Here is a 25,235-nt window from a genome sequence, read left to right on the forward strand (position 1 = left end):
GGAGTTTTTCCAAGAGAGAGCGGTGGGACTGTGGACAGTTCGAGGGGTGGAGCCTGGAGGCGGGGCTGGGGTGGAGCCTGGGCGGAGTCTCAAGGGGCCCCCGAAAATTTTGCCAGTATGGGGCCCCGAAATTTCTAGTGGCAGCCCTGCCTTTTGTGGTCCCGATCTCGCCACACCAGCAGCAGGCGACCACATGGAGTGTCGCCTCCATTTATACTCTCCTGGAGCCAGGCCTAATGTCGAACAACTGGCCCTGTCCACCCGGACTGAACTCCGTGGATGTACAGAGGCCCCTCTCTATGGCATCCGAGCAGCCCCCACTGTCCCACCACTATGAAAGCGGATGGCACAAGGTGAAGGACGGGTCCTCTCCACCTCCCTAACAAACGGATGATGGATTGAGGTTTATCCCTGCACCGTCCACGCTGCACAGAACAGCGCAGAAACCCACATCCGTGGCGGCTCCATGCCGGGACGCGCACCGATGGCGAGTGGATCCATCTTCAGTGGGATATTCACATGCTGACAGGCAGCCTCAGCCACTTCCCTGTGGCCCACCTCCCTGAGGTAACAGCTCTGGCCAGCTGCAAAAATGAAGCCCCCGGCTTTGGCCGATGTGTAGGCCGCATCCCGGAAGCCTCGCCTGCACTATGGCGCCCTTAGGCGGCTCCGCCCGCTTTTCTGGCACTTCTCACCTGGAATGCCCCTCACTTCTACCGCTGGTGTCGCCTGCTGGCTACAGAAATTTAGGCCCCGGTTTGGGCCTATTCAACATCGTGTCCGTGGCCCCTCCCCCCGAATTGGCGCTTCTTGCTCTATGCGAGATTTTTATCAACTCCCTGTGGCCATCTTGGTCCACCCGGCTGGCCCACGCTGGGACGACGGTTTCTGCATTAAAGGGGCACATCGAGTCTACATCAGTACCTGACCAGTCCCTGGTCGTAAAGGTGCTTAAAAGCACACCACCAGTATTCCCTGGTCTTAAAGGTGCATGTCCAGTATTCCTTGGTCTTAAAGGTGCATGTCCAGTATTCTCTGGTCTTAAAGGTGCATGACCAGTATTCTCTGGTCTTAAAGGCGCATGACCAGTATTCCTTGGTCTTAAAAGCACACGACCAGTATTCTCTGGTCTTAAAGGCACTTGTCCAGTATTCCCTGGTTTTAAAGGCGTATGACCAGTATTCCTTGGTCTTAAAGGTGCATGTCCAGTATTCTCTGGTTTTAAAGGCGCATGACCAGTATTCCCTGGTCTTAAAGGCGCATGACCAGTATTCTCTGGTCTTAAAGGTGCATGACCAGTATTCCCTGGTCTTAAAGGCGCATGACCAGTATTCCCTGGTCTTAAAGGCGAATGACCAGTATCCCCTGGTCTTAAAGGCACATGACCAGTATTCCCTGGTCTTAAAGGCAAATGACCAGTATCCCCTAGTCTTAAAGGCGCATCCCTGGTCTTAAAGGGAATGACCAGTATTCCCTGGTCTTAAAGGCACATGACCAGTATCCCTGGTCTTAAAGGCGCATCCCTGGTCTTAAAGGGCATGACCAGTATTCCCTGGTCTTAAAGGCGCATGACCAGTATCCCCTGGTCTTAAAGGCTCATCCCTGGTCTTAAAGGGCATGACCAGTATTCCCTGGCCTTAAAGGCGCATGACCAGTATTCCCTGGTCTTAAAGGCGAATGACCAGAATTCCCTGGTCTTAAGGGCGCATGATCAATCCGAGGAGCCCTCCGCCGCCGACCCCAGCTTATCCCAGAGTACCTAGTTCCCCTCAGTGGACTTCATCACTGACCGCAATCCATGGTTCTCTAACCAAGAGATTGAATCCCTCCGAGTACACTCTGTGGCTCGGGGTGCTCGCAGGATTGATATACATGGTCCCTATCCTACATTGGAGCCGTCGGCTAGCAGGGGCCGCAAGTATTCTAGAAACATACAGACATCTAGAAAATGGGAGTTTTCGTTTCCTGCTCCCTCACCAATGAGTTGATGACAACAAGGCTCTGAATATGGATCGGATATTGACTACACAGTGTCCCTCATAAGGTGACTAAACTGCCTCGTAGAGCATGTGCCATTCAGTCCGGATAAGCGATTCACTGGACAGAAGCCTCTACGTGGGATGCCATGCCTGGCCTGATTTTTAAGGGCGATGGGTCCTTTAAAGGGCACCGATCTCCCCACACTATCAACAGACGAGCACACGGAGTGTCGCCTCCATGTTTCCTCTCTGCACCCAGGCCTAACGCCAGACAACCTGTCCTGTTCACCCGGAGACCTGAACTCTGTGGATGCACAGAGGCACCCTTTTTGGCGTACGAGCACCCCCATCTGCTTCACCACTATTTAGCGGATGATGCAAGAAGTCGGACAATTCCTCTCTACTTCCCGGGTAAGAGGTTGATGGATCGAGGGTTCCTAATTTTTATCTCTGCACCGTCAAAAGAGAGCGGCGATGGCAAGAGACTATGAACTGCTGGATGCCGCCACGCATTCTGCTACTGGGCAGATTAACCGGGTAGAATCTCCTGTGGTAAACATACCAGTATACCCGCCCTATGTATCATCAGTTAAAAATACCACAGACTGTCAGATAGCAAATCCGGTTCGTTCCGTCTTGCGGCTCCAGGTTCAGCGCTCTATCCTCCTTAGCCGCCGCATGGATTGCTAGAGCAATGGTCTCCTGGTTGGAGACCTTAACTACCTTGATTCACACCAGTAACAACTGGCCAATCAAATCTTTTGAGCGGGAGACTGACAAGATCTAAGAAATTATGGTTCCAAGAAAGGGAACGAAAAGTAACATCGACCCTGGCCTGGACCTCAAACTTCTAACAACTTTTGACATGGTCCTCCTTCTTTGGATGGAGTTCCTCCTCTCAGCCATTACTTCAACAGAAAAAGGTGCAGTTTCAAGCATCCATCGACATTCAGGATGCTTACCCTCTTCAAAAATTCCTTCGCTTATCCATTCGTGAACTGCATTTTCAAGTCACAACCTTGTCCTTCGGCTTTGCTTCCGCACCCAGAGTGTTCGCAAGGGTCATGGCAGATGTCATGCTTCTCTTGCATCCTTGAGGCGTGCTCGTCCTGTCCTGTTTGGTCGACTGTCTAGCCACCCTTCCAGGACTACGCTGAGTCATCTATATCACTTGCGATACCCTCCCACCTGAGCTGTCAGCTAAACTTAGACAAGTTCTCCTCATTTCCAGCCCAGCAGATATCCGTTATGAGGATGATCCTGCACACTTGCAGAAGGATGGTAATTCCCCCTCTTGACAAGGTCACGGCCCTTCAACAGGGAGCTTGCGCACTTGATTACTCATCCCCTCTTTTCAATAGATTAGCTAGGAGGGTTCTGAAAAAAAAATGGTGACAACAATGGGAGCGGTATCCTTCGCTCCGCTCGTTTTCAGCAAGTCTGACAGACTTTCAGACGATAGTCTCTGAGCTCCTTCTTCATCCAGTGCCTTTCTCCCGGTTCAATGGTTATTAGTAACTACCAGTGCCAGTCTTCTTCTCCCTATCATTGCTCTGGAGATCCGAACGGTAGTCCTACAGCAGGTCCACTGCCTTTTGGCAGGACACCCTATCCGAATTCAATTGGATAATGCCACGGTGGTGCCATACGTCAATTATCTATCAGGTTCTCAAGGTCAGGCTCCATGACCGAGGTACCTCACATTCTCTAATGGGCCGAGACCTATCATTCGGTGATCTCCGCAGTATATATCCCAGGAGTAGAACTCTGGACGGCAAACAAATTTAGCCATCAGGGTTCCGCCTCAAGTCAGAGGGAATTTCATCCCGAGGTCTTCCATCAGATCTGCCTTCACCGGAGCTCTCCAGTTGTAGATTGGACACCATCCAGACTGAATGCCAATGTACTCGAGTTTCCTGGTTCGGCCTCGAGATCCAAGAGCCATCGCACTGCATGCTCTGGTTCTGACTTGGTACCAGTTTCCAAAACTCCCCTTTTACTACTTCCGAGAGCCTTTCGGATGCAGAAAGGGCTCCAGTGATCCTCCGAGATCTGCACTGACCACATCAGTTTTTGTTTGCGGAGCTTGTATCTTCCCGCGTTAAGTAGGGACTTTCTCACAGAGATTGTTCACATGTAGATCTTCCCTATCGCATGCCGTTAGATCATTGGGACCTTAATGGTCCTAGGAGTCCTACAGTAGACTCCTTTTCATCCGGGCAGACTTTACTATCAGGGAAGTTCACCCCTTTTTCCTCTGTGATATCCTCACTCTGATGAGTCTTTGGAGATAGCTCCCAGCTCTTTCAGACTTTTTTACCTTATTACCTTCAAGCAAGGTTGTCCTTAGGCCATCCACATCTCTTGTTACCAAGGTGGCATTGTATTACCACTGTTATGAGGGCATAGTGCTTCCCTCATCTCTTTCGGCACCAGTCCACAAAATAGAATGAGTTCCCCATATTCTGGATGAAGTGAGTGCTCTGAGTAGGTACGTCTCAAGGACGGCGTCCTTCCAAAGGTTGGACGCTTTATTTGGGCTTCCTGACGTTAAGAGGAAGGCTCCTGACGTTTTCAGGAAGGGTTTAGCCATTTCATCGGCCATGATAGCATGGTGGATTCTTTTCACCATCCAGGAGTCCTTCCGTGCTAGATGTCAGCCTATCTCCAAGGGTTCTAGGCACCAGGTGTCAGAAAGGCACACCTGCAAGCTTGCGGATTCGTCCAGTTCACATGCATTCTTGAAGCACTATAATTCCCACACTTCCACAGATGTGAGTCTGGGCAGGCGGACTCTGCAGGCCGCGGTGGCGCACTTGTAAATAGCGGTTACACAGGGCCTTATTTGATGTTGTCCCCACCCAGGGACTGCTTTGGGACGTCCCACAGCCTGTGTCCCCCAATGAGGCGAAGGACAAATAGGGTTTTTTGTGTACTCACCGTAAAATCCTTTTCTCTGAGCCATTCATTGAAGGACACAGCTCCCACCCTCTTATTAGCTTATGCTTGTTTTTGTAATCTGACATGCCATACTCTCTTATATAATATGACATGCTATATGCTCATATGTTGTTATTGATCTCCTACTGCTTTTGCACCGAACTGGTTAGCTGAGAGTCAGCAGGAGGGTGTATACTGCAGGGCAGGAGCTAACTTTCTTTGTATCACTTAGTGTCAGCCTCCTAGTGGCAGCAGCATACACCCACGGTCTGTGTCCCCCAATGAATGGCTCGGAGAAAAGGATTTTACGGTGAGTACACAAAAATCCCTATTTTTAAAGTATTGTAGTCTAGGATTTTTCTAAAAGCTTGTCCAATAGACATCAATACATTACCACGGCCACTGCCATGACAATATTTGCTACATAGCATTCAGTACATACTGTTAATCTCAGTATATTTAATGTGTTAAATTAATTTGACGATCACATATTGTTGTCTAATACTGACATTTGAAGGGAACCTGTAACGTTGGGTAACTTTTATTAACCTGCAGATGCATGATAAATCTGCAGCTTTATAGCATTCACTCAGTACACAGTGAAGGGAGGCTGTAAGGACACCCTAGCACTTTGGCTGACAGTCGACTACACACTCATGCACTGCACAGCTGGCTGTCAGTCGAAATCCCGAAGCATGCTTACAACTGCTCCTCACAGGATGCTTCAGCATGACTGAAAGCCGGTGACTCCTGGGGGAAAATAAGTTTCATTTTCTCCTGGGTACTGCATTTTCAGTACTGTGGCCAGGCACCTTCATAATGATATTAACCTGCAGATTAACCATATTTCTACAGGTTAATACATAATCTGATCTGACAGGTTCCCTTTAATGTCCATAGGCTGAGCTAAGAATAATAAAAGACCAACTCTGTTCTGTTTTCTTCCACTGCCAGGTGTTACTTTTTTAGGTGACTAATTATCTAGAGATTAAATTTTAATCTGGGTCATGATGGCTGCTATCATTATACATTGTGCATTTATTTTAGTTGCCTGTCAAGTGAAACAATGCATACAGAGCTGAAATTAATTACTCCATAAAAAAATTTGTTTTTTTGATGAAAGATGAGCAGGTGCTTGTAAAGGAGTATGATTGCAGGATGTGCTTTCTGAAAAGAAGTTATTAGTTTGTGTCAGGAATTTAATGATGACTGTCTCCACCCCAATAAAATATATGTGTATCTTACAAAGCAGGAAGACAGGTGTTTATGGTATTGTTGGGAGGTTTCATGTACACTAGTTTTCTGTCATCCTTATGCTGCATGACAATGCATCCCATCTCTGAGTGTTTAAAAAAATATTTTTAACAAAAGTTGTTTTAGAGGGGTTAACAATCGGTGCAAAGGAAATTAAAGGTGAGGATGACATAAGGGAGCTGGCAGCAGGAAATTGAGTGAGTCTGCAGCTGGGACCACATGAGGTTCCTGGATGTCTTCTGTGGAGAGTCATGTCCAAGATATGGAGCAATCCCAATTGAGAATTCTCCGAGAAATGGGAAGAATTGGTGCTATGATGACGTGACACAGAAAGAGTGCGGATTGCATATACCACACAGGTCTTCTGAAAGTACAAAGACCATACCACATAACATAAACTGATATGCTCAGGGTGGAGGCAGAAACAGGTTGAGATCCTGAGCGGTAGGCTTGGGTCACACTAGCGTAGAATACGTACGAGTGCTATGCGAGAAAACCGTATAGCACTCAGACCACTGTTTATCTATGGGGCAGCTCCCATCACCATATTTTTTCTCTGGCGTATTCAGCGTGCAAGTGAAATCACAGCAGGCTGCGATTGTAAGTGTATATCACCCAAGCCTCACCAATGCAAGTCTATGGGTGTGAGTAAAAATTGGACACCATATGGACCATCAGTGTAGCTTGCGAGAAATATGCACACATTTTCCTCATTTCAGCCCATTGAGCCATAAAACTCAATGGGGAGAAACAGTGAGAAATCTAAAGCCATACGTGTATCATATGGATGTCATACGGATGCCATATGGATAAATAGGTATGAGGAAATCGCATCATCGCATTGCACATCGAATTACACACAGATGACCATACAGAGAGAACTCATGTGATTCTCGGCCAAGGGACTCGGACCGATTTTTCATACATTAAATGTGTCATCAGCTGTAGAGAGGAGATGCACCGCAAAGCTGGAGTTTTGCCACTGCAGAGGTGGTGGTGATTTCATAAAGTGATAGAGACTGTGTAAGACTGTGCAAGTAATTTATAGGGCAGTGGTGACTTTCAAACATTAGCCCAGTGTTTAAAGGGAACCTGTCACCTGAATTTGGCGGGACTGGTTTTGGGTCATATGGGCGGAGTTTTCGGGTGTTTGGTTCATCCTTTGCTTATCCGCTGGCTGCATGCTGGCCAAAATATTGGATTGAAGTTCATTCTCTGTCCTCCGTAGCACACGCCTGCGCAAGGCAAGATCCAAAGTGGATATCATGAAGACTATATTAACCCCTTTACCCCCCAGGGTGGTTTGCATGTTATTGACCAGGCCAATTTTTACAATTCTGACCACTGTCCTTTATGAGGTTATAACTCTGGAACGCTTGAACAGATCCCGGTGATTCTGACATTGTTTTCTTGTGACATAGTGTACTTCATGACAGTGGTAAAAACTCTTTGATATGACATGCGAATATTTGTGGAAAAAAAATAGAAATTTGGCAAAAATTTAGAAAATTTTGCAATTTTCCAACTTTGAATTTTCATGCCCTTAAATCACACATGTCTACTTTACATCAGCACAATTTTGGAACCATTTTTTTTTAGGGAGTTATAAGGGTTAAAAGTTGACCAGTAGGGTTGAGCGACCTTGACCTTTTTAGAGTCAAGACGTGTTTCGCGAAACCCGACTATCTTAGAAGTCGAGTCGAGTGGAATCGGCCGATTATGGCGAAAAGTCCGGTATCGCCCGAAACACGAAACCCAATGCAAGTCAATGGGGGAGCATAGTCGGCAGTGAGTGGAGGCCAGGAAAACACCTACACTGCCCATTTTAATGGCAAAAACATCCATTCTTGTTACAGAAGCTTGTCAATCATAATTTAGCTTATAATAATTGGAAGGCATTTGAAATTGGGGGTCATTTGGCTAAAGTTGTGGGGGGTAGGGCTGGTTCAAGTAATTAGTGGGCCCAGGAAATCTGGACCACGTCACGGCAGTGGAGCAGGGAGAGGTAAGTATTTAAACTTTGCAAATGCTGTGATCCTGAGCAAGCATGGGGGGCCCACTCGTTGGCATTGGCACTGGCACAGGGCCCCTCAAAATACAGCGGTGTGTTTGCACGGCGGGGGCGCCTCCCACCGGCAGCAACACTTTTGCGTACTATGAGAGGCCCTGTGCCAGTGACGTCGCCAACTAGTATTCCTCCCCCCACCTGATGAAGGAACCTGCACTTTCATCTGCACCTTCCTCTTTGTCCCCGTGTAAGGTGGTATGGTATGCGGGAAGAGGAACCTGAATTTCAGCAGGGTCACAATCTTGCTGTGTAGCGTGCACGGGGAATTTTGCGTTATGGGTCAATGTACTAGCAGACTCATCTATCACTGGCTGGGCAATGGGCAGGATGAGGAGGAAACACAGATATAGGCCCAAAGAATAAAGTTGGCTAAATGCAGTTCAAAATTGGTAACACAGGACTAACCAGGGGGCATTGCAGTGGAGGACAACTGGAATGAGAGGCTGACACAGAGAGTAGGCCCAAATCAGTAAGTAGTCGAAATGCAGTTCAAAATTGGCAACCGTAGTAAACAGGCGGCACAGCTTTGTTCAGTGGAGGAGAACAGCAAGGAGTGGCAGACACCGATAGTAGGCCCCAACCCAACTAGTAGGCCAAATGCAGTCTAACATTAACAACTACTTAACGAGAGCCTGAAAATGGAATTTCAGGACAGGAAACCAGGAGAACAGCAAGGAGTGGCAGACACCGATAGTAGGCCCCAAACCAACTAGTACGCCAAATGCAGTTGTTCCGTTTAACCACAATTTAATGAGAGCCTGAAGATAGAAGTTCAGGAAATGCAACCTGGAGAACACCTTGGAGTGTAACACACCATCTCTCTACACTCCATACCCAATTTGTAGGCCTAATGCAGTGTAGTTTTCAACAACTACTAAACGAGAGTTGGAAGATCGAAGCAATGTGGACGAAACCTGGGGAACACCTTGGAGTGTAACACACCGTCTCTCTACACCCCATACCCAATTTGTAGGCCTAATGCAGTGTAGTTTTCTACAACTACTAAACGAGAGTCGGAAGACCGAAGCAATGTGGACGAAACCTGGGGAACACCTTGGAGTGGAACACACCATCTCTCTACACCCCATACCCAATTTGTAGGCCTAATGCAGTGTAGTTTCCAACAACTACTAAACGAGAGCATGAAGATCGAAGCAATGGACAGGAAACCTGGGGAACACCTTGGAGTGGAACACACCATCTCTCTACACTCCATACCCAATTTGTAGGCCTAATGCAGCGTAGTTTCCAACAACTACTAAACGAGAGCCAGAAGATCGAAGCTCAGGAAAGGCAACCTGGAGAACACCTTGGAGTGGAACACACCATCTCTCTACACCCCATACCCAATTTGTAGGCCTAATGCAGCGTAGTTTCCAACAACTACTAAACGAGAGCATGAAGATCGAAGCAATGGAGAGGAAACCTGGGGAACACCTTGGAGTGTAACACACCATCTCTCTACACCCCATACCCAATTTGTAGGCCTAATGCAGTGTAGTTTCCAACAACTACTAAACGAGAGCCGGAAGATCGAAGCTCAGGAAAGGCAACCTGGAGAACACCTTGGAGTGGAACACACCATCTCTCTACACCCCATACCCAATTTGTAGGCCTAATGCAGTGTAGTTTCCAACAACTACTAAACGAGAGCATGAAGATCGAAGCATTGGCGAGGAAACCTGGGGAACACCTTGGAGTGGAACACACCATCTCTCTACACCCCATACCCAATTTGTAGGCCTAATGCAGTGTAGTTTCCAACAACTACTAAACGAGAGCATTAAGATCGAAGCAATGGCGAGGAAACCTGGGGCACATCTTGGGGAGGCAGACACCGTTAGTAGGCCCTACCAAAGTTGTACCCCCAATGCAGTTTTAAAATTCCTAGAGGCTGAAAACAAGACTATTGACGCTCAGCTTTTTTCAAAGGAACACAGCTGAATTGAGTGGCGCAGACAGACACAGGTAGTAGGACTTAAACCAAAAATGTGGCTCACTGCAGCTTAAAAAAGTTACAGGGGTACACAAGCAGCAGTGCTCTGGGCAGTGGAGGACAATTTCAATAGTGGACCGCAGACAGACTTTGTACGCCTACTATTAAAAAAAGGATGCTCTATGCAATAAAAAATAGGTTCCAGGGGTCCACGGGCAGCAGTGGTGTGGTCAGTGGACGAGTATTGGAAGGAGGGACCGCAGACAGGCGTAGTAGGCCTAACATAACAAAATTAGGCTGTAGACACTGTAAAATTGGTTCCAGGGGTACACGGGCAGCAGTGGTGTGGTCAGCGGAGGAAAATTGGAATTAGGGACTGCAGACAGACTTTGTAGGCTGTCCCCTGTGGACCATGCATCCAACACATTAACCCAGTGCGCCGTAATGGACACGTAACTTTTTGTGGACATACCTACTGGTCCATGCGTCTCTTGTCAGGTGCACCTTTCTACTGTTTGATTGCCTGAGTGCTATGACAATGCAGACTTTTTCATGCCGCTGGAGGGCTGGGATGGCTTTTCTCGCAAAAGAAATGTCGACTGGGTAGCTTGAACCGTTGCACAGCGTAGTTCATCTGGGCTTTCTAAATATAAAACAAAGAAAAAAAGGAGGCTACATGCACTTTCAGCTGGGTTCCAAGGGTACACGGCCAGCATTGGTCTGGTCAGTGGAGAACTATTGGAAGGAAGGACCGCAGACAGGCTTCGAAGGCCTAACATAATAACAGATGGCTGTAGGCAATTTTAAATTGGTTCCAGGGGTACACGGGCAGCAGTGGTGTGGTCAGTGGAGGCCTAGTGGAAGGAGTGACCGCAGACAGGCATCGAATGCCTAACATAATAACAGATGGCTGTAGGCAATTTTAAATTGGTTCAAGGGGTACACAGGCAACAGTGGTGTGGTCAGTGGAGGCCTAGTGGAAGGAGTGACCGCAGACAGGCATCGAAGGCCTAACATAATACCAGATGGCTGTAGGCAATTTTAAATTGGTTCCATGGGTACACGGGCAGCAGTGGTGTGGTCAGTGGAGGCCAAGTGGAAGGAGTGACCGCAAACAGGCATCGAAGGCCTAACATAATAACAGATGGCTGTAGGCAATTTTAAATTGGTTCCAGGGGTACACGGGCAGCAGTGGTGTGGTCAGTGGAGGCCTAGTGGAAGGAGTGACCGCAGACAGGCATCGAAGGCCTAACATAATAACACATGGCTGTAGGCAATTTTAAATTGGTTCCAGGGGAACACGGGCAGCAGTGGCCTGGTCAGTGTAGTAGTAGTAGAAAGAACGGACCGCAGACAGGCTTCGAAGGCCTAACATAAAAAAATTGGGCTGGCTGTAGGCAATTTTAAATTGGTTCCAGGGGTACACGGGCAGCAGTGGTGTGGTCAGTGGAGGCCTAGTGGAAGGAGTGACCGCAGACAGGCATCGAAGGCCTAACATAATAACACATGGCTGTAGGCAATTTTAAATTGGTTCCAGGGGAACACGGGCAGCAGTGGCCTGGTCAGTGTAGTAGTAGTAGAAAGAACGGACCGCAGACAGGCTTCGAAGGCCTAACATAATAAAATTGGGCTGGCTGTAGGCAATTTTAAATTGGTTCCAGGGGTACACCGGCAGCAGTGGTGTGGTCAGTGGAGGCCTAGTGGAAGGAGTGACCGCAGACAGGCATCGAAGGCCTAACATAATAACACATGGCTGTAGGCAATTTTAAATTGGTTCCAGGGGAACACGGGCAGCAGTGGCCTGGTCAGTGTAGTAGTAGTAGAAAGAACGGACCGCAGACAGGCATCGAAGGCCTAAAATAAAAAAATTGGGCTGGCTGTAGGCAATTTTAAATTGGTTCCAGGGGTACACGGGCAGCAGTGGTGTGGTCAGTGGAGGCCTAGTGGAAGGAGGGACCGCAGACAGGCTTCGAAGGCCTAACATAAAAAAATAGGGCTGTTGGCAATTTAAAATTGGTTCAAGGGGTACACGGGCAGCAGTACAATGGTCAGTGGAGGCCTAGTGGAAGGAGGGACCGCAGACAGGCTTCGAAGGCCTAACATAACAAAAATGTCAATACAATGGTATTGTCAGTGCCAGGCATTGAAGGATGTCAGCACATAGACTAAACATTGGTGGAGCTGTGAGAGATAATTTTGCAAGTGGTAGAGCACTGTTTGAGCTGGGGGGGGAACTGTCTTGTGGCCGGCGGTACAGGCCCAGGGCCCCTCATATTACAACGGTGTGTCTGACGTTGGGTGCGCACCACCACCGCCAGAGACACTTTATTGTACTATGAGGGACCCAGTGGCAGTGCCGTTGACCAAAAGCGGGCACACCCACCTCTTCAGACAAACAGCACTCTCACGGGTGCTGGCGCCAAGTGGCGATACCACGGCCCCGCGTGGGGAGTTTGGCCATTTAGTGAGGTGTAAACATGTCGTATGCTGGACAATCAGGTGCAGAAAATTACGAGATTGGAAAAGTCATTCAGAATAGTCCACAGGCAAGACCTTTTCATAGGAAAGCTAGGTGTCAGCCGGGCAAGGTGGGGCAAAAGATTTCGAAATCCAGTTGTGGTTCATTTTAATGAAGGTTAGATCATCTACATTTTGGGTAGCCAGACGAGTCCTTTTTTCTGTTAGTATTGAACCTGCAGCACTGAATACTCTTTCTGATAGGACACTAGCTGCCGGGCAAGCAAGCTCCTGCAATGCATATTCTGCCAATTCTGGCCAGGTGTCTAATTTGGATGCCCAGTAATCAAATGGGAATGACGGTTGAGGGAGAACATCGATAAGGGATGAAAAATAGTTTGTAACCATACTGGACAAATGTTGTCTCCTGTCACTTTGAATTGATGCTGCAGTACCTGTCCTGTCTGCGGTCATAGCAAAATCACTCCACAACCTGGTCAGAAAACCCCTCTGGCCAACGCCACTTCTGATTTCTGCCCCTCTAACACCTCTGGTCTGCTGGCCCCTGCAGCTCGTGTGAGAACGATCACGGGCGCTGTGTGCAGGGAATGCCAGAAGCAAACGGTCAACAAGAGTTGATTGTTTGGTTGCTAATATTAGTTCCAAGTTCTCATGTGGCATTATATTTTGCAATTTGCCTTTATAGCAAGGATCAAGGAGGCAGGCCAGCCAGTAATCGTCATCGTTCATCATTTTAGTAATGCGTGTGTCCCTTTTGAGGATACGTAAGGCATAATCCGCCATGTGGGCCAAAGTTCCTGTTCTCAAATCTGCGGTTGTGCTTGGTTGAGGGGCAGTTTCAGGCAAATCCACGTCACTTGTGTCCCTCAAAAAACCAGAACCCGGCCTTGCCGCGCCACCAATTTCCAGTGGCCCCGGAAAAGCTTCCTCATTAAAAATATAATCATCCCCATCATCCTCCTCGTCCTCCTCCTCCTCTTCGCCCACTACCTCGTCCTGTACACTGCCCTGGCCAGACAATGGCTGACTGTCATCAAGGCTTTCCCCTTCCTCAGCTGCAGACGCCTGATCCTTTATGTGCGTCAAACTTTGCATCAGCAGACGCATTAGGGGGATGCTCATGCTTATTATGGCGTTGTCTGCACTAACCAGCCGTGTGCATTCCTCAAAACACTGAAGGACTTGACACATGTCTTGAATCTTCGACCACTGCACACCTGACAACTCCATGTCTGCCATCCTACTGCCTGCCCGTGTATGTGTATCCTCCCACAAAAACATAACAGCCCGCCTCTGTTCGCACAGTCTCTGAAGCATGTGCAGTGTTGAGTTCCACCTTGTTGCAACATCTATGATTAGGCGATGCTGGGGAAGGTTCAAAGAACGCTGATAGGTCTGCATACGGCTGGAGTGTACGGGCGAACGGCGGATATGTGAGCAAAGTCCACGCACTTTGAGGAGCAGGTCGGATAACCCCAGATAACTTTTCAGGAAGCACTGCACCACCAGGTTTAAGGTGTGAGCAAGGCAAGGAATGTGTTTCAGTTGGGAAAGGGAGATGGCAGCCATGAAACTCCTTCCGTTATCACTCACTACCTTGCCTGCCTCAAGATCTACAGTGCCCAGCCACGACTGCGTTTCTTTCTGCAAGAACTCGGACAGAACTTCCACGGTGTGTCTGTTGTCGCCCAAACACTTCATAGCCAATACAGCCTGCTGACGTTTGCCAGTAGCTGCCCCATAATGGGAGACCTGGTGTGCAACAGTGGCAGCTGCGGATGGAGTGGTTGTGCGACTGCGGTCTGTGGACGAGCTCTCGCTTCTGCAGGAGGACGAGGAGGAGGAGGAGGGGGTGCGAACAGCTACAGCCAACTGTTTCCTAGACCGTGGGCTAGGCAGAACTGTCCCAAACTTGCTGTCCCCTGTGGACCCTGCATCCACAACATTCACCCAGTGTGCCGTGATGGACACGTAACGTCCCTGGCCATGCCTACTGGTCCATGCATCTGTTGTCAGGTGCACCTTTGTGCTCACAGATTGCCTGAGTGCATGGACGATGCGCTCTTTAACATGCTGGTGGAGGGCTGGGATGGCTTTTCTGGAAAAAAGTGTCGACTGGGTAGCTCGTAGCGTGGTACAGCGTAGTCCATCAGGGCTTTGAAAGCTTCGCTTTCAACTAACCGGTAGGGCATCATCTCTAACGAGATTAGTCTAGCTATGTGGGCGTTCAAACCCTGTGTACGCGGATGCGAGGCTAAGTACTTCCTTTTTCTAACCATAGTCTCATGTAGGGTGAGCTGGACTGGAGAGCTGGAGATCGTGGAACTAGCGGGGGTGCCGGTGGACATGGCAGACTGAGAGACGGTGGGAGATAGTATTGTTGCCGCCGGTGCCCTAGATGCAGTGTTTCCTACTACGAAACTGGTGATTCCCTGACCCTGACTGCTTTGGCCTGGCAAAGAAACCTGCACAGATACGGCAGGTGGTGCAGAAAATAGTGGCCCTACACTGCCGGAAGGGATGTTGCGTTGATGACTAGCTTCATTGGCCGAGGGTGCTACAACCTTAAGGGACGTTTGGTAGTTAGTCCAAGCTTGCAAATGCATGGTGGTTAAATGTCTATGCATGCAACTTGTATTGAGACTTTTCAGATTCTGCCCTCTGCTTAAGGTAGTTGAACATTTTTGACAGATGACTTTGCGCTGATCAATTGGATGTTGTTTAAAAAAATGCCAGACTGCACTCTTTCTAGCATCGGATACCTTTTCAGGCATTGCAGACTGAGCTTTAACCGGATGGCCACGCTGTCCTCCAACAGGTTTTGGCTTTGCCACGCGTTTTGGGCAAGATACGGGCCTGGCAGATGGAACCTGTTGCGATGTTGATGCCTGCTGCGGCCCCTCCTCCTCCGCTTCAGAACTGCTGCCGCCTGCACCCTGCTCCCCCAATGGCTGCCAATCAGGGTCAACAACTGGGTCATCTATTACCTCTTCTTGTAGCTCGTGTGCAACTTCGTCTGTGTCACCGTGTCGGTCGGTGATATAGCATTCGTGATGGGGCAACATAGTCTCATCAGGGTCTGATTCTTGATCATTACCCTGCGAGGGCAATGTTGTGGTCTGAGTCAAAGGACCAGCATAGTAGTCTGGCTGTGGCTGTGCATCAGTGCACTCCATGTCAGATTCAACTTGTAATGGGCATGGACTGTTAACTGCTTCACTTTCTAAGCCAGGGACGGTATGTGTAACGAGCTCCATGGAGTAACCCGTTGTGTCGCCTGCTGTATTCTTCTCTGTTGTTGTTTTTGCTGAAGAGGACAAGGAAGCGACTTGTCCCTGACCATGAACATCCACTAACGACGCGCTGCTTTTACATTTACCAGTTTCACGAGAGGAGGCAAAAGAGCTAGAGGCTGAGTCAGCAAGATAAGCCAAAACTTGCTCTTGCTGCTCCGGCTTTAAAAGCGGTTTTTCTACTCCCAGAAAAGGGAGCGTTCGAGGCCTTGTGTAGCCAGACGACGAACCTGGCTCCACAGCTCCAGACTTAGGTGCAATATTTTTTTTCCCACGACCAGCTGATGCTCCACCACTACCACTACCCTCATTACCAGCTGACAATGAACGCCCCCGGCCACGACCTCTTCCACCAGACTTCCTCATTGTTTTAATAACGTAACCAAACTAACGGTATTTGTTGCTGTCACACAACTTACACGGTGAGCTATAACTTCAGTATGATTTAGCTACCCCTTTACAGGTGGGTGAGACCGCAAGGAAAATCAGGCACAATGTTACACACTCTGTTTTTGGTGGCAACAAATGAGAGAGATGCCACACACGCAGGACTGTCACTGAAGCACAAATGTAAATATTAATCTCCCACTGATTTGTTTTTGTTTTTTTTTTTCAGGGAGACTTTAGAAAACAAAATAATAGAATAAAATGATTTTTTAAGGAAGAATTTAGAAACCAAATAAAATAAAATGATTTCTTCAGGGAGAATTTAGAAAACAAATAAAACAAAAAATAGGCTTTCTATGGCCCACTGAGTGAGAGATGACGCACACAGGAGTCAGGAGTGGCACACAAGCCCAGAGGCCAATATTGTTCTCCCACTGATTGATTTAGTGATTTTTTCAGGTAGATTTTGGAACCTAAATCAAGCAAAAAAAATAATAGGCTTTCTATGGCCCACAATTGGAGAGAGAGAGAGAGATGGCACACCCAGGAGTCAAGACTGGCACACAAGCAGAAAGGGCAATATTAATCTCCCACTGATTTGATTTTTTTTTTTTTCAGGGAGACTTTAGAAAAAAAAATAATAAAAAAAATGATTTTTTCAGGAAGAATTTAGAAACCAAATAAAATAAAATGATTTTTTCAGGGAGAATTTAGAAAACAAATAAAACAAAAAATAGGCTTTCTATGGCCCACTGAGTGAGAGATGACGCACACAGGAGTCAGGAGTGGCACACAAGCCCAGAGGCCAATATTTATCTCCCACTGATTGATTTATTGATTTTTTCAGGTAGAATTTAGAACCCAAATCAACCAAAAAAATAAATAGGCTTTCTATGGCCCACTATTTGTGAGAGAGATGGCACGCTCAGGACTGGCACACAAGCCCAGAGGCCAATATTAATCTCCCACTTTTTTTTTTTTTTTCAGGAAAAATTTATAAACCCAATAAAATAAATAATAAATAGGCTTTCTATGGCCCACTATCTGAGAGAGAGAGATGGCACGCTTAGGACTGGCACACAAGCCCAAAGGCCAATATTAATCTCCCTTTTTTTTTCAGGGAGAATTTATAAAACCAAAAAATAAAAAATAAATAGGCTTTCTATGGCCCACTATTTGTGAGAGAGATGGCACGCTCAGGACTGGCACACAAGCCCAGAGGCCAATATTAATCTCCCACTTTTTTTTTTTTTTTTCAGGGAAAATTTATAAACCCAATAAAATAAATAATAAATAGGCTTTCTATGGCCCACTATCTGAGAGAGAGAGATGGCACGCTTAGGACTGGCAAACAAGCCCAAAGGCCAATATTAATCTCCCTTTTTTTTTTTCAGGGAGAATTTATAAAACCAAAAAATAAAAAATAAATAGGCTTTCTATGGCCCACTATCTGAGAGAGAGAGATGGCACGCTTAGGACTGGCACACAAGCCCAAAGGCCAATATTAATCTCCCACTGATTGATTTATTGATTTTTTCAGGTAGAATTTAGAACCCAAATAAAGAAATAAAAAATAGGCTTTCTATGGCCCACTGAGTCAGTGATGATGCACACAGGAGTCAGGAGTGGCACACAAGCCCTGAGGCCAATATTTTTCTCCCACTGATTGATGTAGTGATTTTTTGAGGTAGATTTTAGAACCCAAATCAAGCAAAAAAATAAATAGGCTTTCTATGGCCCACTGAGTGAGAGATGGCACAAACAGGGATGGCACTCTAGCAGAAATGCCAATCTTAATTTCCCACAAAAAAAAAAAAAAAAAAAAAAAAGGAACTGTCCTTCAATTACTATCTCCCTGCAGTAATCTCCGCCAGGTATGGCAGGCAGCAATAAGGAGTGGACTGATGCACAAATTAAATAAAAAGTGTGGACAAACAAACAAGATAGCTGTGCAGAAAGGAAGGAACAAGAGGATTTGTGCTTTGAAAAAAGCAGTTGGTTTGCACAGCGGCATACACACAGCAATGCAGCTATCAGGGAGCCTTCTAGGGCAGCCCAATGAGCTACAGCGCTGAGGAAAAAAAAAAAATGTAGCTTCCACTGTCCCTGCACACCGAAGGTGGTGTTGGACAGTGGAAATCGCTACAGCACAAGCGGTTTGGTGGTTAATGGACCCTGCCTAACGCTATCCCTGCTTCTGACGAAGCGGCAGCAACCTCTCCCTAAGCTCAGATCAGCAGCAGTAAGATGGCGTTCGGCGGGAACGCCCCTTTATAGCCCCTGTGACGCCGCAGACAGCAAGTCAATCACTGCAATGCCCTTCTCTAAGATGGTGGGGACCAGGACCTATGTCATCACGCTGCCCACACTCTGCGTTTACCTTCATTGGCTGAGAAATGGCGCTTTTCGCGTCATTGAAATGCGACTTTGGCGCGAAAGTCGTGTACCGCATGGCCGACAACGCACAGGGGTCGGATCGGGTTTCATGAAACCCGACTTTGCCAAAAGTCGGCGACTTTTGAAAATGAACGACCCGTTTCGCTCAACCCTATTGACCAGCGATTTCTCATTTTTACAACACCACTTTTTTGAGGGACCACATTACATTTGAAGTCACTTTGAGGGGTGTATATGATTGAAAATACCCAAAAGTGACAATATTCCAAAAACTGCGCCCCTTAAGGTACTCAAAATCACATTCAAAAAGTTTATTAACCCTTCAGGTGCTTCACAGGAATTTTTGGAATGTTTTAAAAAAATGAACATTTAACTTTTTTCACAAGAAATTTACTTCAGATCCAATTCGTTTTATTTTACCAAGGATAACAGGAGAAATTGGACCCCAAAAGTTGTTTTGCAATTTGTCCTGAGTACGCTGATACCCCATATGTGGGGGCAAAACCGCTGTTTGGGTGCATGGCAGAGCTCGGAAGGGAAGGAGCATCATTTGACTTTTCAATGCAAGATTAGCTGGAATTGAGATCGGACACCATGTCATGTTTGGTGAGCCCCTGATGTGCCTAAAAGGTGCAAACCCTCCACATCTGACACCATTTTGGAAAGTTGACCTCCTAATGAACTTATCTAGATGTGTGATGAGCACTTTGAACCCCAAATTGCTTCACAGAAGTATATAATGTAGAGCCGTAAAAATAATAAATCATATATTTTTCACAAAAAAATTTTTTTTCACCTCCAATTTTTTATTTTCCCAAGGGTAACAGGAGAAATTGGACCCAAAAAGTTGTTGTGCAATTTGTCCTGAGTATGCTGATACCCCATATGTGGGAGTAAACTACTGTTTGGGTTCATGGCAGAGCTGGGAAGGGAAGGAGCATCGTTTGACTTTTTCAATGCTGAATTGGCTGGAATTGAGATCAGATACCATGTCGCGTTTTGAGAGCCCCTGATGGAATCCCCCCACAAGTAACCCCATTTTGGAAACTAAACCACCAATGAACTTTATCTAAATGTGTGGTGAGCACTTTGAACCCCCAATTGTTTCACTAAAGTTTATAATGTAGTGCTTTCAAAATAAAAAAAATCATTTTTTTCCACAAAAATGATATTTTAGCCTGCAATTTTTTTATTTTCCCAAGAGTATCTAGAGATATTGGACCCCAAAAAGTGTTTTGCCATTTGTCCTGAGTATGCTTATAGCCAATATTTGGGGGTAAACCACTGTTTGGCCACATGGCAGAGCTTGGAAGAGAAGGAGAGTCATTTGACTTTTCAATGCAAAATCAGCTGGAATTGAGATCGGACGCCATATCGTGTTTGGAGAGCCCCTGATGTGCCTAAACAGTGGAAACCTCCACAAGTGACACCATTTTGGGAAGAAGACCTCCTATAGAACTTATCTAGGTGTGTGGTGAGCACTTTGAACCCCCAATTATTTCAGTTAAGTTTATAATGTAGAGCCGTGAAAATAAAAAAAAACATTTTTTTTCCCCAAAAATGATCTTTTAGCCTGCAATTTTTTATTTTCCCAAGACTATCTGGAGAAATAGGACACCAATAGTTGTTGTGCAATTTGTCCTGAGTACACTGATACACTATATGTGGGGGGAGGTACTGTTTTTGCGCATGGCAGAGATCTGAAGGGAAGGAGCGCCGTTTTGGTATGAAGACTTTGATGTAATGGTGTGCAGCTGCCACGTTGCATTTGCAGAGCCCCTGATGTACCTAAACAGTAGAAACCCCCACAAGTGACCACATATTGGAAAATAGATCCCCCAAGGAACTTATCTAGATGTGTTGTGAGAACTTTGAACGGCCAAGTGTTTCACTAAAGTTTAAAACACAGAGCCGTGAAAATAAAACATTTTTTCCACAAAAATGAATTTTTAGCCCCAGTTTTGTATTTTCACAAGGGTAACAAGAGAAATTGGACCCAAAGTTGTTGTCCTATTTGTCCTGAGTACGTTGATACCCCATATGTGGGGGTAAACCACTGTTTGGGCGCATGGCAGAGCTCAGAAGGGAAGGAGCACCGATTGACTTTTTCAAATCAGAATTGGCTTGCATTGAGATCGGACGACAGGTCGCGTTTGGAGAGCCCCTGATGTGCCTAAACAATGGAAACCCCCAACTCTAACTCCAACCCTAACCCCAACACACCCCTAAACCTAATACTAACCCTAACCATAACCCTAACCACACCCCTAACCCGAACACACCCCTAACCCTAATCCCAACTCTAACCATAACTCTAAGCCCAGCATACATTTTTCCATATTTTAGCCCACAGAGTCATTTGAGGTCTTGTTTTTTGTGGGATGAGTTGACATTTTTATTTGTACCCTTACAATTTTTGGGAGGCCGAGTGAACAAAAACCAGCAATTCATTAATTTCTTTTGGGGGGGTGTTTATACCGTTCCGTGTGTGGTAAAATTGATAAAGCAGTTTTATTCTTCGGGTTAGTACGATTACTGAGATACCTCATTTGTATAATTTTTTCATGTTTTGCCGCTTTTATGCAATAAAAACTATTTTATATAAAAAATAATTATTTTTGGATCGCTTTATTCTGAGAGCTATAACTTTTTTGGTTTTTCACTGATGACGCTGTATGTTTTCTGCGGGACAAGATGATGTTTTCAGCGGTACCATGGTTATTTATATCCTTCTTTTTGATCGTGTGTTATTCCACTTTTTGTTCGGTGGTATGATGATAAAACATTGTTTTTTTGCCTTGTTATTTTATGGGGTTCACTAAAGGGCTTAACTAGTGGGACAGTTTTATAGGTGGGGTTGTTACGGACGCGGCAATACTAAATATGTGTACTTTTATTGTTCTGTTTTTTTATTTACATAAAGAAATGTATTTATTGAAAAAAAAATCTTTAGGGATTTTGCAAACAATAATTTTACACGTGCTAATATTTTTTTTTTTTACTTATTGTCCCAGAATGGGACATCACTATATAAAGTCAGATCGCTGATCTGACACTTTGCACTGCACTGTATCAGATCAGCGATCTGACAGGCAGTGAAGGAGGCTTGTCAGCAACTGCTCTTAGCAAGCGCTCACAAGCCACCTCCCTGCAGGACCTCGAAGGACCCCGCAGCCATCTTGACATTGTCATGAGGGAAGCACAGGGGCTCCCTGCGCGATGCTTCTCTATGCCTCTGCCGGCATGGTCGGGATAGTACGTCGGATGTCAGAAAGGGGTTAAGACTGTTATCTATAATTCTGCAGGTATTTTTGATATGAGCTAAGATGAAACCCCCCTTTGCAGCCACTTATAGCCCCTTTTGCTTTTCACTCCTTCCTCTGTTCCACTAGGTATTTCTTTTCTCTTTACTGCTCTATTCTTCAGTTCCTCATTAAACATCTGCCTTTGCTCTCTAAGTTTCCTCCCCTCCTTGCTTTCTCACCGACTGTACTTTTTTCTGCTTCTCTTTCTCCTTACCATATTCTCCTATGCTTCTCCAACTCCTGCAAAAACAAAGATCCTCTTTTTCAGCTACTTCCTCCATCGCCAATTTCATTAAATGCTGGTAAGGAGGTGTGGTCAGCTGGGATTCCTCTTCTCCACTTAAATGGCTCTTGCATGTTTTTCAAATGCCAATACAGATAGATGAAAGTGGAGCTAAAGTTCATGTGGAGAAACGGGGTCAGTGGGTGCTCTCGTCCATTGGACCAGCTGTCTTTAGCAAGACTGCATGGACCAGGGCTCATACCACTGAACGCCCGCTCTATCTCCTGGTGGGCAATACACTACACAGACAACACAGGTTTAAGGTAAAACAGTGTGGCAATACTTTATTGAACCACAACACACCATAGCAAACAGAACAATCTCAGCAATTACACCAAAAGATGGTGCACATTACAGGAACTTACCCTTCCGCTGACTCGCCAAGATAATGGAAGATGTTACATCAGAGCTCCCAGGGTCGCTACTCCATCTGTGGTATGCATGCAGAGAGGAGGTAACAACAAGCATAGGGAGATATCCAAGAGCAGTCCTGTGTTCTGGCAGTCGGGTCCGATGTACTCTCAGCTGAGATCCTGAAGAGAGTTTCTGCCATGACTTCTGTAATGTAGGCTGCCTCAACACCAACAGCTCTTCATTTTTATAGGACACAAGTTCTCATTCAATCATTCCACCACAGGCTTGGGGGAAGTAGGTAGAAGGTCATCCCTTACTGCAGGAGTGTGCAAACAACATGCCTAGATTGTCCTTCAGTCCAACATCAAGATAAGGTAAATAATGGTGATGAGATCAAGTAGTACTACTTGACCAATCAATCTATTTGCCCAGTCTTTCCCTCTCTGCTTTAGAAGTCACCAAGGTGGTTCCTGAATTCAATGCACAATTAGAATATCAGCACACATCAATAAACAAAGATAAACACACACTATGGTCAAGTCACTATTACAGACTTACACTGTATGTTAAATAGTATATCAGTTTGCAAGTCTGTCTTCTGGACCCACCAGACATAAAAACTTAAATCCGCAAGCCAATATACAGATAAATAGAAAATCTACTTGGTTTGCAAAAACATGGTTGTCTGGGAAATTAAGATAAAATCTGGTATCTTCACAGTTCACAAATGCAATTCTTCATTGGCATGCTGGATCAGCCCAACAAGAATCTGACCAGTGAGTCAGATTGTCAACGATTACCAGAGAGCAAGGCGCCAAACACACCATGTCCATAAGTACCACACACGTGCCCCATAAGAGCGACCAGTGACAGGAGAGACCCTTGCACCCTGACTGTGCCATTATAGATTTTCTGAGCCACGTTGGTCTCATACAGAACTGTGGCCTGTACCCTTGTCAGACGCTATAGCAGGGACAAGTGGGTGCTTCAGTCCAAGAGCATCCGTACAGCGTAGGCCCACACCCAAGCACTGCCACTGCTACCGCTGACAAAGACTGTGAGGAGAGTCATGCAGGGGCCATGACAGGCTCAGAGAGTGGCATGTCCCATGCTCTTCCGGTCACATCAGTATATGGACTAGTGCTCAGCGGAAGGTACCAGAGACTGACTGCTGCCACCAAAAAAACAGGGCATTGATGCCCACAGGACCAACAGGGAAAAGATACCGTGCCAGCTGTTGTTGGCACTAACCATTTCATGGACCTTGGAATCATTGACTCTCATCAAAGCTGCCATTACTATTACCGTCATTCTTCACCTCAGCATATCTTTGCCATTGAACTGTTTTATTCCCTGTTTAACCCTTTACCTCCCTGAGTTAAGTATCCCCATGTTAATAAACTTGTTAACCCTTGCTCTGCCTCCTGTCCATCACTGCATCCCGCAACTTGCTTACAATTACAGCTTTCCTGCCCCTCTACATACTCCCTGACCACCAGCTGTCTCCTGTCTCTGATTGGTTACTCTAGTTTAAGTGATCTGCCTCCCCTGCACAAGATTTTGCACAAGTGCCATCATTGCCTGGGGTCAACTACTCCGAGGGGCCTGCGGATTTGCAGATTGATAGTCCTGCTCGCATAACGTCATCAGAAACTTACTACGGACGCTCTGTTTAAAACAATGATGGCGCTTGTACAAAATCTTTGGAAGGGGAGGCAAGTCATCTGCCAGTCACAGACCATAGAATAGCAGGATTCCAGGGATAGAGAAAGGGGCAGCAGGGCTGTATTTGCAGTGTCCCATTCAACTTAATTATCATTAGCATAATAAGGAAAGGCTCTATTTTTCTAAAATGAATTTTAAGGAACTTGGTCAGCAGGCTCAACCCCCCCTAAGCCATTTACATGTGTATTTAGGTCATAGAAAGTTGAATACAATAATACCTTGTTATCAGCTATCTTATGTCTTATGCCAGAAAAAACAACATTATGCCAATGAGCTGTTTCAGGATATGGGTCAGACGCTGATCTGCATGAGAGTCTGCCTCCAGAGTTTATTTCATATGAAAGGGGGATATAATGAAAGTGATATGTTATGGCCTCTCTCTGCTCTCCTGATCTCACTGCAGAACTGTGTGTGATTATAACTTACACATCTGTAGGTTTCTCCTAGTGCTTCAGCTTTTATTTCACAGGCAGTCAATGTTGCGATATAGCAGAACCATGAGAGCTGCAACAAAAATGTTTGTAAGAAGACATAGTCCAATTCTACTGCTCTGTGTTATGTCTCACACTAGTATCTCCCCTTATATAAGCCCTTGAGACAGATTCTCATGTGCATCAGTGTCTTGCCCATAGATCAAAACAGCTCATATATATGTTAGAAAAATGTGAAATACTTAGGAAATATCAAGTTCTTAAACTTCCTATGACCTAGATGCCCATACAGCTTAGAAGGGTTGATCCTACTGACAGATTCTCTTTAAAAAGTTCAAAGAAAATCATTGCACTACCATGCAGTAAATTCACAGGAAAAAAAGAGGTGGACATGTCACAGTCACC

This window comes from Ranitomeya imitator, chromosome 2, assembly GCF_032444005.1.
Source record: "Ranitomeya imitator isolate aRanImi1 chromosome 2, aRanImi1.pri, whole genome shotgun sequence".
NCBI lineage: Eukaryota > Metazoa > Chordata > Amphibia > Anura > Dendrobatidae > Ranitomeya > Ranitomeya imitator.